Genomic DNA, 14,126 nt, shown 5'->3' with positions numbered 1-14,126 from the left:
CCTCGCACTTGATATCTATCCCCCAAGCTTATTAAACACTCTAATAAATGATACTGAAATATTACTAAAACGACTGCAGCTCTATGCAAAAAAGCCAGTCTTACCTACACAAAGCATAAACAATTTTTCCTTTCGTTTTAAAGGTCTTTGGCTTGTAATATTTGTGAGACACTAAAAGTGGTGTGTATGTGTGTTGCAATCCTTGGTATCGTCACTTTATTATAAATAACATTTGTAATACTTCCTTTCTTTCCATCTCAAATGTTATTTGTGTAGTCTTTCAGATATTAAGCCAGACTTAGTCCCAACAGCCCTTCAAATAGAGGCCTCTCCTCTGATTGTCATTCAAATAGAGGACTATCCTTGTAGATATGGCCACCCTGCTGCCAAACAAATAGGTGGGCAGGCTCACGTGAGAAAAGACAGTCCTACAGACAGCCCAGCCTCTTGTCATTTTGAACCACCATCTTCTCCTTGAACCTGCCCATCAGTTAAGATACCCTAGTCCCAGGCCATGTAAGCTTAAAAGGCCAAAGACAGTTCCTTTAATTAAGCCTGAAAACAAACCAGCAGTATGTGAAGATTTTTGATTTATTCACAGCTGTCAGTCCCAGTTAACAATCAGACTACCTCATTTCGTACAGTTGCGGTATCTCGATGCTTTTCAAGCGAGGCTCCATGTATAACATGCTACATTAGTCTTATCCTAGGTGTTCGTTACTGTAGCCAGGTGACTTAACTTCAAGATTATCAAAGTGGGTTGATTGGCAAGTGTGGCAAAACATGATCCTAAAGCAGTGATGGCCAAACTTGGCCCTCCAGCTGTTTTGGGACTATAACTCCCATCATCCAAAGCTAACAGGACCAGTGGTCAGGGATGATGGGAATTGTAGTCCCAAAACAGCTGGAGGGCTGAGTTTGGCCATCACTGTCCTAAAGCAATAAGAACAGGGTCCTGAAAATACGGAGAACAAGCTTTGCAATCATATGACTGTGTCATGTCTTCCTTGCAAGTTTCCCCAAACGTGTGGCTGGTATTTAGGTGGGAACAGAATACTGCAAGACTGTGTTTATGTTCTGGGACGTGGGTGGCACTGTGGGTTAAACCACAGAGCCTAGGACTTGCCGATCAGAAGGTTGGTGGTTCGAATACCCGCAACGGGGTGAGCTCCCATTGCTCAGTCCCTGCTCCTGCCAATCTAGCAGTTCGAAAGCACATCAAAGTCTAAGTAGATAAATAGGTACCGCTCCGGCGGGAAGGTAAACGGCGTTTCCATGCGCTGCTCTGGTTCTCCAGAAGCGGCTTAGTCATGCTGGCCACATGACCCAGAAGCTGTACGCCAGTTCCTTCGGCCAATAAAGCGAGATGAGCGCTGCAACCCCAGAGTCGGCCACGACTGGACCAGGGGTCCCTTTACCTTTATATCTTGCATAATTGAAAATGGCCTCGCTTTCTTCTTTAAACAGTAGCAGCCAGAGTGTCTTTCATAATTTAGCCTCTTCACTCCTGCATCCCTAGTGGTCCCTTTACCTTTACCATACCTCATCCCAGGACTGACCCAATACATTTTGGCACCTGAGGCAAACCACAAAATGGTGCCCAGGAAAGAAGGCAGGAGTGAAGATCTACATTGGGAACAAGGATGGGAGGAGGCCAGCAGTGACTCCTATTCACCAAGAGGCCGCTGTCAAGATGGATATGGTGGGGCAACAGACGTGGCCAAGGCATTCCTTGGCGGCTGGATCAGCTGCCCCGTGGATCCTGCCGCATGAGGCAGTTGCCTGACTTTGCCTCATGGATGGGCCGGCCCTGTCCTGTCCTCTAGCTAAGGATCAGCCCTCACTTTCAGCTGAATGAAGCAAAACAAATGGATGGCTGGGGTAATTGCACTAATTCTGTTGTATTTGTGCCTGGGGTGAATAGAAAACCAATATGTTCATATTTTTAGGGGTGAGTGGGTGTTAATCCATCTCCCCCCTCTCTCCCAGTTTTGATGATTCCCTAGCAGAATTGCTTTATTAAAAGTATGGGCTCCCAAAGACAGGATGAATTAATGATAGATGTGTGGCAGATACAAAGACAGAGGCAGCTTAACTATTTTCATTTCTTTTGCTAAATAGTCCAAAGATAGCATTTATTGCTGCCACTAGGTTTCAATAAATAATGCCACTAGTCGTGTGGCGGCATTGTAATATAAATCTGGAGAAACTCTCCAGAGGTCATCACCCTGACAACAGGAAGATGGCAATTTGTGATATCATCATGATAAACATTATAAGAATGGTGATGTGCCCTCTCTGCTTTGCTTCTTGTTTTGGAACTTTTCCTTCCCCGCACCCAGACTGCCGCTTGTTTTCATTGTTGTGTCATTATAATTAGGACCCTGCAGATTTCTTTATAATTGCTAATTATAAATAGCTTTTGCAAGCTTAATTGATTCTGCTTACAAGGACTAACAGATTACCCAGGATTCCCCATCATTTGTCACAGCAACACATGGAGTGGGGAGAGGGGCCTTTGCTCTCAGATGTCCATGTAGGCTTCCCATGGACATCGGGCTTACCACTGTGGGAGCTGGGTGTTGGGACTAGACGGGCTACTGACTTGATCCAGGAGCCAGACTTACGTTATTTTTATTTTCTATGGATTTGTAATGTCCTGGGTGCAATCCCCTTCTCCTAACTCCTAACATTGGCCCCCAGTACGTTTCCGAGCACAATTCAAAGTGCTGGTGTTGACCTTTAAAGCCCTAAACGGCCTTGGTCCAGTATACCTGAAGGAGCGTCTCCACCCTCATCATTCTGCCCGGACGCTGAGGTCCAGCGCTGAGGGCCTTCTGGCGGTTCCCTTATTGCGAGAAGCAAAGCTACAGGGAACCAGGCAGAGGGCCTTCTCGGTAGTGGCGCCTGCCCTGTGGAACGCCCTCCCATCACATGTCAAAGCGATAAATAACTACCTGACATTCAGAAGACATCTTAAGGCAGCTCTGTTCAGGGAAGTTTTTAATCTGTGATATTTTAGTGTATTTTTGGTTTCTATGGAAGCCGCCCAGAGTGGCTGGGGAAACCCAGCCAGATGGGCAGGGTACAAATAATAAATTATTATTATTATTATTATTCGTTTGTCTTGGCCCGGCTGCACTTGCTACCAATTTGTTTCCAGTCCCAATTCAGAGTGCTGGTTCTGACCTATAGAGCCCTAAACGGCTCAGGACTGCAATGCCTCTCACCCCATATGAACCAACCCAGACCTTGCAGTCATCATCTGAAGCCCTTCTTCTTGTGCCTCCACCACAAGAGGTCCAGAGGGTGGCAACACGAGAACAGGGCCTTCTCTGCAGTGGCTCCCTGTCTGTGGGATGCTCTCCTCATGGAGACTCAAATGGCACCTTCATTACATACCTTTAGATGCAAAGCGAAAATGTTTCTCTTTAACCAGTGTTTGTCTGATTAACATTCTATGGCTTTTTAAATGTGCTTGTGGGGACGGGGTTATTACCGGTAATTTGTTTTTTCATTTTATTGCGTGTTTTGTATTCTCATTTTGCATTTTTCTGTTGTGAACCTCCTTGTGATCTTCAGATGAAGGGTGCCACATAAATTTAATCACTAAATTAATAATAGGACTATAGGACGGGTCTAATTAAATGCAAAGTTGTGTGGGCGACAGGAGAAGGAAATGCTTCATCTCCTTCCCTGACCACAGAGAGCAGGAGGGTTCAATCCTGCAGGGTGCTGCTTTGCAAGCACCTTCCCTGTGGGGCAAGTACTTACAAAGGAGCATCTTGCTGGGGACTGTAGCCTTCCCACCTGATCCCACACCCACTGACAGCCCCAGTTCACACCAGAACTCCTAACTTGACCCAGACAATTCAGTACAGCCTGTACCCAACTCCACCGAAGCTCAAACCCTCTTGAATCAGCTTGTTTCAGTCAAATCCAGTGCACACCCTAATCTTTATCATAATACATCATATATATAGTGGTTCCTCGGGTTACATACGCTTCAGGTTACATACGCTTCAGGTTACAGACTCTGCTAACCCAGAAATAATACCTCGGGTTAAGAACTCTGCTTCAGGATGAGAACAGAAATTGTGCCCCAGCGGCGCGGCGGCAGCAGGAGGCCCCATTAGCTAAAGTGGTGCTTCAGGTTAAGAACAGTTTCAGGCTAAGAACGGACCCCCGGAACGAATTAAGTACGTAACCAGAGGTACCACTGTACTCACTTAATAATATAACTCTGATACAGTATTTGGCATATTAGGTTGGGTCTAGAGATGGACAGATCAGTCTATTTATGGTCCGTACCACTTTCACAGGTCTTCAGTCACAAGTCAATCCCATCCAATTCTGCATCAATCTGTATTTTTTCTTTTTAAAAAATAATGGGAATTTGCTTTATTTTGAACATTTCCCCCCATGGAATACGCCTTTAGAAAAACCATTTTCTCCCAAATTACACATTTGTGCATGCGTATGAACCAAAAACATGGAATTTCATCAATGTTTTGGTACATTCTTTGAGCCAATACCTGAAGCTCAAAATCTGGATAAGTGCAAAGAAACCTGAAGGATAACTGTGTTCTGATATGTGTTATTAGTCTAGGGAGTGCAAATCAGATTCATTCGCTTCAAAAACAAACAAACACAAAACATATCACATGAATTCCTCCAACATTCCTAAGGTTTGAAGTGATGGAACAGGGCAATTGATTGGAAAGGCTGTTTTCTTTTTGTAGGCCTTCTGAACGAATATTCATGAGCAGTTTCTGATACAATATACAAAGGAGTTTTTGAACACACTTGAGCCTTTCTCTATGTGTTTCTTGCTCCACAAGATTAACATCACTTGGAAGAGGAAGCCAAGATAAGCAAGGTCAACCTGACACCTTTCTCACAATCCCTGTCAGCATCCACCAGTCGAAGGGTGTGAGACCCAAAAATGGCGGAGTTCAGACACTGAATTTGAGTGTCCCTAGATCCATTAAAGAAAGATCCCTCCAGAGTTGCGGCCAAACCAAAATGGATCCATCTTGTCCCCTTCCCAGCCCACTCTGCTCTTTCCCCCTACTACTTTACCTAGACAGGTGAACAGCTTTCATAAGCATCAGTACACCAAAAGGATAAATGCACTGTGTCCTGTATGGAGCCATGGGACTCTAAAATGCGAAGCCACAATGACAATCAGTGGAACTGTGGTATTCTGCAATATTCTAGAATAGGAGGCAATATTTTTAAACAGGGATGGGAGGCCTTGGCTGCCAGATTTTGTTGGACTACAGTGCCCATAATCCTTGACCACTGGACATGTCAATGAGCTACAGCTGATGGGAATTAGAGTCTAACAACATCTGGAGAGAAACAGGTTCTTATCTCTGGTTTAAAATATATTATCTCCCTTAAACTCGGAGCTATCTAGCAACTCTATGGCAGCACAATTAACTTAAAGAAGTACTTGCTAAAACAGAAAGGCCTAATAAATTTTCTTGAGCACCATGTCAAGGAGCATGTGGTAGACGTATTAATATAGGAAGGACATTCTTAATTGATGGGACACTAAGCCAACTCTTACACATCCAGCTGAAATGGAAACTTGCTGAAATACATACCTTGTGGAAATGCTAGCGTTTAGACAGTAATTCAAACCATCTTGTATCAGTTATGAAATGGGATATGGCATTGCAGTAAGACCTTGAACTCACTGTGCTGGTGTTTGGTTCACTCATGCGGTACAAATAACTGAGCAAGCTGTAAGCATTAGCAGTCCTTTCCATTGTTCCTCAGCCACCCACATTCCACCCACAAAATGATGAGCAAGATTTTACAACATAACAGATGATGCCAAGTCAGGAAGGCCATAGCTATAGCTCCACTCACAGTATGAAGGTGTGCATTGGCAGAAATCCTGCTCACACTGCATAATGTGATTGCATCCTGCCACATTGGGGGTGGAACTACAACAAGGAAGGCACAATATCGCAGCCTCAGCTTTCATTCTTGCTCTACCCCTCTTCCACCTCTAACACTTGAGACTAGATTTTGCCATTTCATTTATAGCAACCCTCCCCAATCTCAATTGCTGATCATCTCACCACCACCACAAAATGAGTCTTCTACTCCATCAGTAACTTGAGAAGCAGATCTTTGTTTAGAAGGGCAGTTATCTCAGCAAGAAGCATTCCAGTGACTATGTGGGCATTTTCATATATGATGATAAAAGATGAATTTCAACACTTAATTCATGTTTTTGTTGAATTGCTTATGAATGCAATAAATCCGAGATGGAGAACCTGTGGCCCACCAGATCTGGCTCAACCAATATTCCCATCATCCCTGACCATTGACCATGCAGACAGGGGTTGATGGACATTGGAGTCCAACAGCAAGTTCTCTACCTCTGCTGTAAGCACAGGTGCGAATCTGGAAAGATAAGACTGGATGTACATTACAGCTTATCTGGGTTTTGCATCCCTTTTAGGGGCAAATCTAAAAACCTAATTTAAGTCTCAAGAATATAACCATAGTTAACCTTTCATTTGATGGAGGTTTATTCATGACTATGGTCATGATTCAGACAGTGTAGATCATGCAGTTAAGGACTTTACATTTCCCCCAGATCATGTGTCAGGTTTATTTTTGAAGGGCTGTAGGCTAGCTCAGTTGGTAGAGCATGTTCTGCATGTAAAATGTCCCAGTTCCAACCCCCAGCTTCTCCATTCAGGGCTGGGAGGGGGGCGCTTTCCTGAAACCCCGGAGAAGAGCTGCCAGTCCGTGTAAGCAGTACTAAGCCAAGTACTAAGATGGACCTGTGATTTGGCTCAGAATTAGGCAGCTTCTAACTGCACCATTTCTCAAGGTCACAAGAAGGAAGTACTCTGTGACATACATACATACATACATACATACGCACCCCCTGATCTGAAATGTACCAGAACTCTGTGAAAATAACTACAGGAAAATTATAATTAAAAAAACAAACCATGTTGCTTTTTTGTGGCAGGCCTGGCCCCAAAGCATTTGTTCAGGTAGTCTCTCTGCTGCTTCCCTACACTGCCAGCTTCCTCTTGTTATGCAAATGTCGGAGGTTTCCGTCATTACAACTAATCAGCAGAGGCAATAACTTGTAGAGCCAAATGACGGCTTCTCTTTTTTTCCTTTTCAGTCCGCGAGCTCCTTATCTAAATAGTTAAGTCATACCAGCCCCGACAGTAGCATAAGAAAGCAATTATCTAGTTTAAAAAGTGAGCGGGGACAGGCAGCAAGGCTTATTACGTTCTTCTCCCTTAGGACTGAACAATTATTCCAGGGTTTTTTAAAATATGAAAAGGAAACTTCAGTTGAATGCAATTGAATGCATCATCAAGCCTACCTAGTGGCGGTGAAGGCAGCAAAGAAAGCATACTTCGCTGCCTCTGTTGCATCCTTGTTGTGTAATCCAGAAGAGCTTTTCCGGGTAGTGTGGGGCCTCTTACAGTCTGGCCCAAAGGAGATGGTAGAACTGACAATGACCGCTCCCCACATCAAACAGGGGGGCGCCCTTTGCGTGGTCGAGCACAGCCCCTGGGACCCTATGTGGCACCATTAGCACAGGCTTGGCTTCGCCTTCCCCAGGTGGGATACCTGGAGGTCTCTGCCTACCTCAGCCAGTTGCCCAATCCCACCTGGGGAGGTGTTGCCAAGGTAATCAGGCCAGGTAAGGGGAGGGACCACCCTGCCCACAGAATAGGGGGAGGATCTTACCTGGGAATCGTCAGTTGGCTCCAGAGCTTATCCCACCCTACACACCCTCAGTTAAGATTTCTTTTGCAGGTTAACCTTTTCTCCACAGGTACACGGATGCTGCTATGTCAGGGTCACTGTTCAAGGGCCGGAAAGGAATTCCCCTGCATTGGCAGGTTTGCCTTTCCCGTAGCGAAACGTCACAACTTTGGCGGTATCAGGCCTTGGGCAGAATCCTTTAGTCTATCTTCCCTAAATGGGGGTGGAGGTGTAACAGTGACCCACACAACCCCTTCTCTTTGAGGCGGCGATACCAGGGTTCCCCATTAAAGGGGTTGTTTTGAGGGGAGGCTTTGGCCGTACACCGAGAGGTTGTCATTGCCCTGCGACGGCGGTGTAACGGGGGCAGGCTCTCTCTGCTTGAACATATGTTCTCCAGAGCCAGCCCATCCCCACACACACTCTGGATAACCCTCATGTTACCCAGATCCACAACGGGGGACTGGGAAAGATAAACACCCAATGCCTGAGCCAAGGTCTGCCCACATCTGAAACATAATAAAGTTGTGGCCAATTTTAATCCCATAGTACCTTGTCTTGAGTCGTTATTCCACACAGGGCTGCCCAGGGGTTGGGGGACTCCGCCTGTCCATGCAATAGCTGGCTGTGACTTGTTTGCAAAGCACTGAGGACAAAATCACTGGCATCCACCAAGATCTTAACTCTACTATTCCAGCAGATGACTCTCAAGGGGTATTGAGAGCAGTGTGTAGTCCAGGGGTCAGCAAGTCTTACCGGCCATGGGCTGGATCACGCCCACAGAGATCGTCCGTAGGCCAGACCGACGCAGCGTGACGCCGGAAATCGCGTCTGCGCATGTCTGCGGTGCCGGAAATTGCTTCTGTGCATGCCCAGACGCCAGTGCAGACGTGATTTTCAGCCTCTGGACATGCATAGAAGCGATTTCCAGTATCTGCGTATGCGCAGATGTGATTTCCGGTGCTGCTCGGCAAGTTCCTGTGGCATGCTGAGCCGGTTTAGTACAGCGCACGGGGGACTCGCTGTGCGGGCAGCTCGGTTTGCAGGCGGCTCAAGGTCCGGTAAAACAATCTTCTTGGGCCATATCCGGCCCATGGGTCGTACGTTGCCGACCCCTGGTGTAGTCCCTGACCCTCCCAAGTGTCCCCATTTTACAGGGACAGTCCCAGATTTACAGAAACTCTCCCAGTTTCTGATTTGATCCCAGAATGTCCCGCTTTCCCCTAGGACGTCCCTATTTTCATTGGATAAACATCAGAGGGTATGGATACAGGTAGGTAGCCGTGTTGGTCTGCCGTAGTCAAAACAAAATAAAAAAATTCCTTCCAGTAGCACCTTAGAGACCAACTATGTTTGTTATTGGTATGAGCTTTCATGTGCATGCACACTTCTTCAGATACACTGAAACAGAAGTCACCAGACCCTTATATAGAGGGTATGGAGTTATTCAACCCCCAAGCCAAAGAGATAAGTAACTATACAATCTTTAGAAGACGTCTGAAGGCAGCTCTGTATAGAGAAGATTTTTTTAAATGCTTAATGTTTTATTATGTTTTTATATATGTTGGAAGCTGCCCAAAGTGGCTGGGGCAACCCAGTCAGATGAGTAAGGTATAAATTATTATAAATATTATCTCCAGGCAACGTGGCCAATGTTCAGGGATGCTGGGATTTAGACTCCAAAGCAAATGGAGGGTACCTGTTTGGGGAAAGGTTTATATCAAGTAGGCAGTATGGAGAATTTACTTATAGCAGTGATATCTGCAAATGTATTTCCTGCCTGTGTTACTTTTGCATGTTTTTACCCACAATTCCGTCCCTTTTCTATGTCACCCTGCAAATTTTTGAAAAGCAATTCTCTAATTTAAATAGCTTTTGTCAAGAGCAGATCTTTTAACATCCCCGGAAAGATGGACATTGTGGATGTTCTTTGAATGTGCTGGACACTGTAGAACATATTCTTTTCTACTGTCCATTGTACAACCAGCTACGCAAACGCATACTATCCCCTTTTTTGAGTAGTCTAACACCATGGCAAAATGAAAATACCGTATTTTTCGCCCCATAGGACGCACCGGCCCATAGGACGCATCAAGTTTATTTGGGGGGAAATAAAGGGGAAAAAATTATTCCCCCCCCAGGCGCTTGTGGGGCCGGCAGCGGGGAGAAGCACTCTTCTCCCCGCCGCCCGCCTTCAGACCAGGTCCAGGGACAGCGGAAAGGCGCACTGCGCCTCCCAGCTGTCCCCGGAGCTTGTGGGGCTGGCAGCGGAGAGAAGCGCTCTTCTCCCCGCCGCTCGCCTTCAGACCAGGTCCGGGGACAGCGGGAAGACGCGCTGCACCTCCCCGCTATCCCCGGAGCTTGCGGGGCTGGCGGCGGGGAGAAGCCCGCGTCTCCCCGTCGTCAGCCTCCAAACCACATCGGGAGACAGCGGGATGGTGGCGTTCTGCCTCCTCGCTGTCCCCCGACCTTGTGAGGCTGGCACTGGGGCTCTCCTAAAGCCTGCATTCGCCCCATAGGACGCACACACATTTCCCCTTCATTTTTGGAGGGGGAAAAGTGCGTCCTATAGGGCGAAAAATACGGTAATCAGATTCTATCTGATGTAACTGGGTGGCTGGGTTTTTGTCAATAGTATCCCTTAGAGTGGTGAATGGCACTGTTTAGCGGAAGAAAACCCAATGAAAATCCTTGTCATTATATATTTTGTATGGCTGTTTATCTGTATATATTTTACAATTTTATATATGGATATTTTATGATAGCCTACATTTGTAATGCCTAATAAAGGTTTCACGAAGTATTTCCAGCCTGTGTCGCTTTTGCATTTTTATTGCATGTATATATTGTGCTTTTATATTTTGATTTTGTTCTGTGAACCGCCCTGAGACCTCTGGGTATAGGGCGGCATATAAATTCAATCAATCAATCAATCAATCAATCAATAATTTTTACCCACAATCCCTTCCCTTTTCTGTGTCACTCTGCAAATTTTTAAAAAAGTGTTCCTCTCACTATACAAATTTAAATAGGCATTAAAAAATATATTTAAATATGTTTTTTCCTTTTAAATTACTGAAAACTGTATCTAAACCAGTGGCCAAACTTTAACATCAAAAAACCAGTTGTAATGTCTGTCATAAGAAGGTGACAGAGCCTTGACACTTACCAATGGCTGAAGCAGAAAGAAGGTTTCAGCTATGCTCACCAGAGAATTTGAGTCTGCAGAGAGAAGATTTATTTATTTCCTAAAATCTATATACTGCTTGATTGTTTTACCGCATTATTTTACCCCAACAGACAATTCTGATTTCCCCCCACTTACTTTTTCTTTCTGTCACAAGTCTGCCCTTAACGTTAATTTCCCCTCAGGATCAAAGGTGTCAAGTCCCCCACTTTTCCGTTGTTTCCTTATTCGTAATCAAGCGGAAGACGCGCACATTCAAATGCTGATAATAAATAGGCGATAAATTATTAACAGTAGCAAGCTTGAGGGAAACGAGATGAAAGCTGACGGATGTTTCTCTGAAAAGCAGCAAATGTAACTGACCAGGCCTGCGAGACAATTGTAGATTGTGTGAAGAACGTGCCTCGCAGAAGCAGGATGGGATATACACATATATTTTAATGGACAGGTAAACTTTAAATTACCGGTATGTTTGTTACTGTGAGGCCATTTGGAGGATCGGATCTCATGTCTTTACTGTGAATGCCCTACCCTCCAACATTGCTCTGATGGGGACATTTTGGGATCAAATTAGGGGCGGCTTCTGTAAATCTGGGACAGTCCCTGGAAAATAGGGACACTTGGAGGGTCTGGAATGACGGAAGGAGCAGTTTCCAGAAAACCATTCGTTCTGAAGCCTGAGCCAAGGTGGAGGGGAAAGAGCTTAGCTTTCAAACACAAGTTCAGGCTATGACACAAAAATAAATCTCTGCATAATGACAGGGTCTAATGGAAGAGGTTCCCAGCGCTGTTAATGAGAGCTCGGAGATAGGAGCGAAGCTATAAATATTTTAAAATAATTAAAATATATTGCCATTGCTGGGCCCTGAGGAAGCGTGGGGCTGCTGAACTGTCAGCTGTGGTGCTGAGGGAAATTGTTTTCTGAAGAAATGAATAAATGGAAGCACTTAAGTAATAAGATTCTGTATTTGCCAATCCTCCCACCAAGAGAGCAAGTGGGGGGAAACAAAATCTTTGAAATGATGAAAGGACCATAGGCCATCAACACTAAGCTCTCTTTGTGGCTGTGCGGAGCCATAACATTTTTTTAAATCTAATAACAAGAACACCCAGGGCTTGTTTTCAGCTGGAACTTTCCGGAACTCAGTTCTGGCACCTCTCAGGGGGGCGCCATTGCCATTCCAAGAAGTGTTCATGGTGAATCCCTGCACCACTTTTCCTAGTATAATAGCACTAAGAGCACCTTTTTTTTTACTGTGCCAGTGTCCTGGCCCTAGATAAAGGGCTCTAACTCCCAGGCTGGTTTCTGCCAAAGTCTTTAATGCATAATTCAAAGGGATACAGAGGCAATACGCAGGTTACAAGGTGGAACAGATACATAAGAGGTATAGACACATGGCTAAGTGTAACATGGCTAGTCCACAACACTGTCCTCTGTGGCCAATCAGATGCCCATGGGAATCTCACAATAAGATCTGGAGCCCAACAGCACTCTCCCCACCTGTGATCCCAGGAACAGGTATTCAGAGACGTGCTTTCTCCAAAGTTGTAAGTAGGGGTCATTCCACGCCAAATCACCTGGTGCCATGTGCTCTCACAACTCAGATTTTCTTCAAAATAATAATAATTATGTGAGATTTTTTTTTAGATTTTTGGGTCCGAAATTGGGCACAGGAGAAATTTTTCAAAATTTCAATTTTCACACCATTTAGGCTAATGCAATTTCTGCACCAGTTTAGGGGGAAAAACACATCTCCTGATTCACTTATTTTTCAACCAATTGGGCTTATTTTGGTATCAAAATAAAGAGACAAAAAAAAAAAACCTTTACAAATTAATTTGAGGTTATCTCATAGGTAGGTAAAGAGACCCCTGACAGTTAAGTCCAGTCGCGAACAACTCTGGGGTTGCAGCGCTCATCTCACTTTACTGGCTGCTTCTAGCGAACCAGAGCAGCGCATGGAAATGCCATTTACCTTCCCGCCGGAGCAGTACCTATTTTACTACTTGCACTTTGACATGCTTTTGAACTGCTAGGTTGGCAGGAGCAGGGACCAAACAACAGGAGCTCACCCCGTCGCGGGGATTGGAACTGCCGACCTTCTGATCGGCAAGCCCAAGAGACTCAATGGTTTAGACCAGCACCACACACACACACACACACACAAAATATTAAACAAAATCTGAGATGTGAGAGCACACGGTCAAGTATTAAAATCAGGTGATTTGGCGTGGAATGACCCTTAGGGCATAGTAGCAACTGATCTTATCTTCCATGAATATGTCAAATGTTTTAAGGCTATCCTAGTTTTGGGGCGGCACAAAGACATTAAATAGGGTATTTGAGGGATGAGGAGGAGCATTAGAAACCCTGCAAAACCCATGTATCTCAAGGCCTGCTTCTTAGGTATCTCAGCTGCACCAGCTCTGTATTGGGGCAGCAAAGTAAAAGAAGAAATGCAGCTCAAGCCTCTGCACTGATAAAGCCTTGTATATATTTGACTCCCCAGTTCCCCAGCCCCATTTAGGTTTGCTCTGTTTGGCTGCTGGTTCTTCTTTTATGCTGCTTCACTTGGATATTTTATCGATTCTGTGTTCCTTTCAGCTGATGGTTTGTAAGTCACCTTGAGGGGAACAGAACATGGGATACAAATATTTCAGTAACTCAACTAAAAATAATTTTTTCTTTCTTTTTTAGAAAGATACTGTAAAATGGAAAATTTGCCAGAGGTAAGCCTGCATAGCAGAAGAAAAAGCACAGCCTCCATTTACTCCTCTGTCCTGCTTGGTGATAAACGTTTCATGAACACCTCTAACAACCAAGGCAAGCTTTGCTGTTCTCTTGCCAGTATCCATGCTGAGTGAAATCCATAACCCACAGGCACATTCACAGGTTTGTGTGTTTAAAAAAAAGAATTGAGAGAAAGAAAGAACCTCTGGAAATTAGGATAGATGCCCTACTGATAGGTTTGTGCAGATCTTACCATTTCTCAACCTGTGGTCCTGTAGGCACACTCACAAAAAAGCAATCTATTGTAGTGCTGCGCTATTAAATTCTGAGGGCAGATTAGAGTCAGCTGATACTTGTGAACAATCCATAAATTGTAGAAGAACATTGCAAATTAGTTGCTTTCTGTTCTTTGCCGTAACACTGAATCTAGTGAGGCATCGATTCATT

General features: G+C 44.9%; 1 long non-coding RNA gene across 2 annotated transcripts; it reads right to left on the bottom strand.

The window, feature by feature from the left end:
* Positions 1 to 4,281: 4,281 nt before the first annotated feature.
* On the bottom strand, positions 4,282 to 11,967 carry LOC310828511. Of its 2 annotated transcripts, XR_014556988.1 has the most exons (4): positions 11,428 to 11,967; positions 11,158 to 11,316; positions 10,931 to 10,983; positions 4,282 to 4,374 (listed from the first exon to the last, which is right to left on the bottom strand). It is a non-coding gene; the product is annotated as an uncharacterized lncRNA (long non-coding RNA). The 2 variants fall into 2 exon arrangements; XR_014556987.1 differs by having other exon boundaries at positions 10,931 to 11,316.
* Between the last annotated feature and the right edge of the window lie 2,159 nt (positions 11,968 to 14,126).

Source organism: Podarcis gaigeae (assembly GCF_964106915.1).
Source record: "Podarcis gaigeae genome assembly, chromosome: 12".
Taxonomy (NCBI): domain Eukaryota; kingdom Metazoa; phylum Chordata; class Lepidosauria; order Squamata; family Lacertidae; genus Podarcis; species Podarcis gaigeae.
Note: the sequence above shows the minus strand (reverse complement) of the source record. Positions and strands in the feature narration are given on the sequence as shown.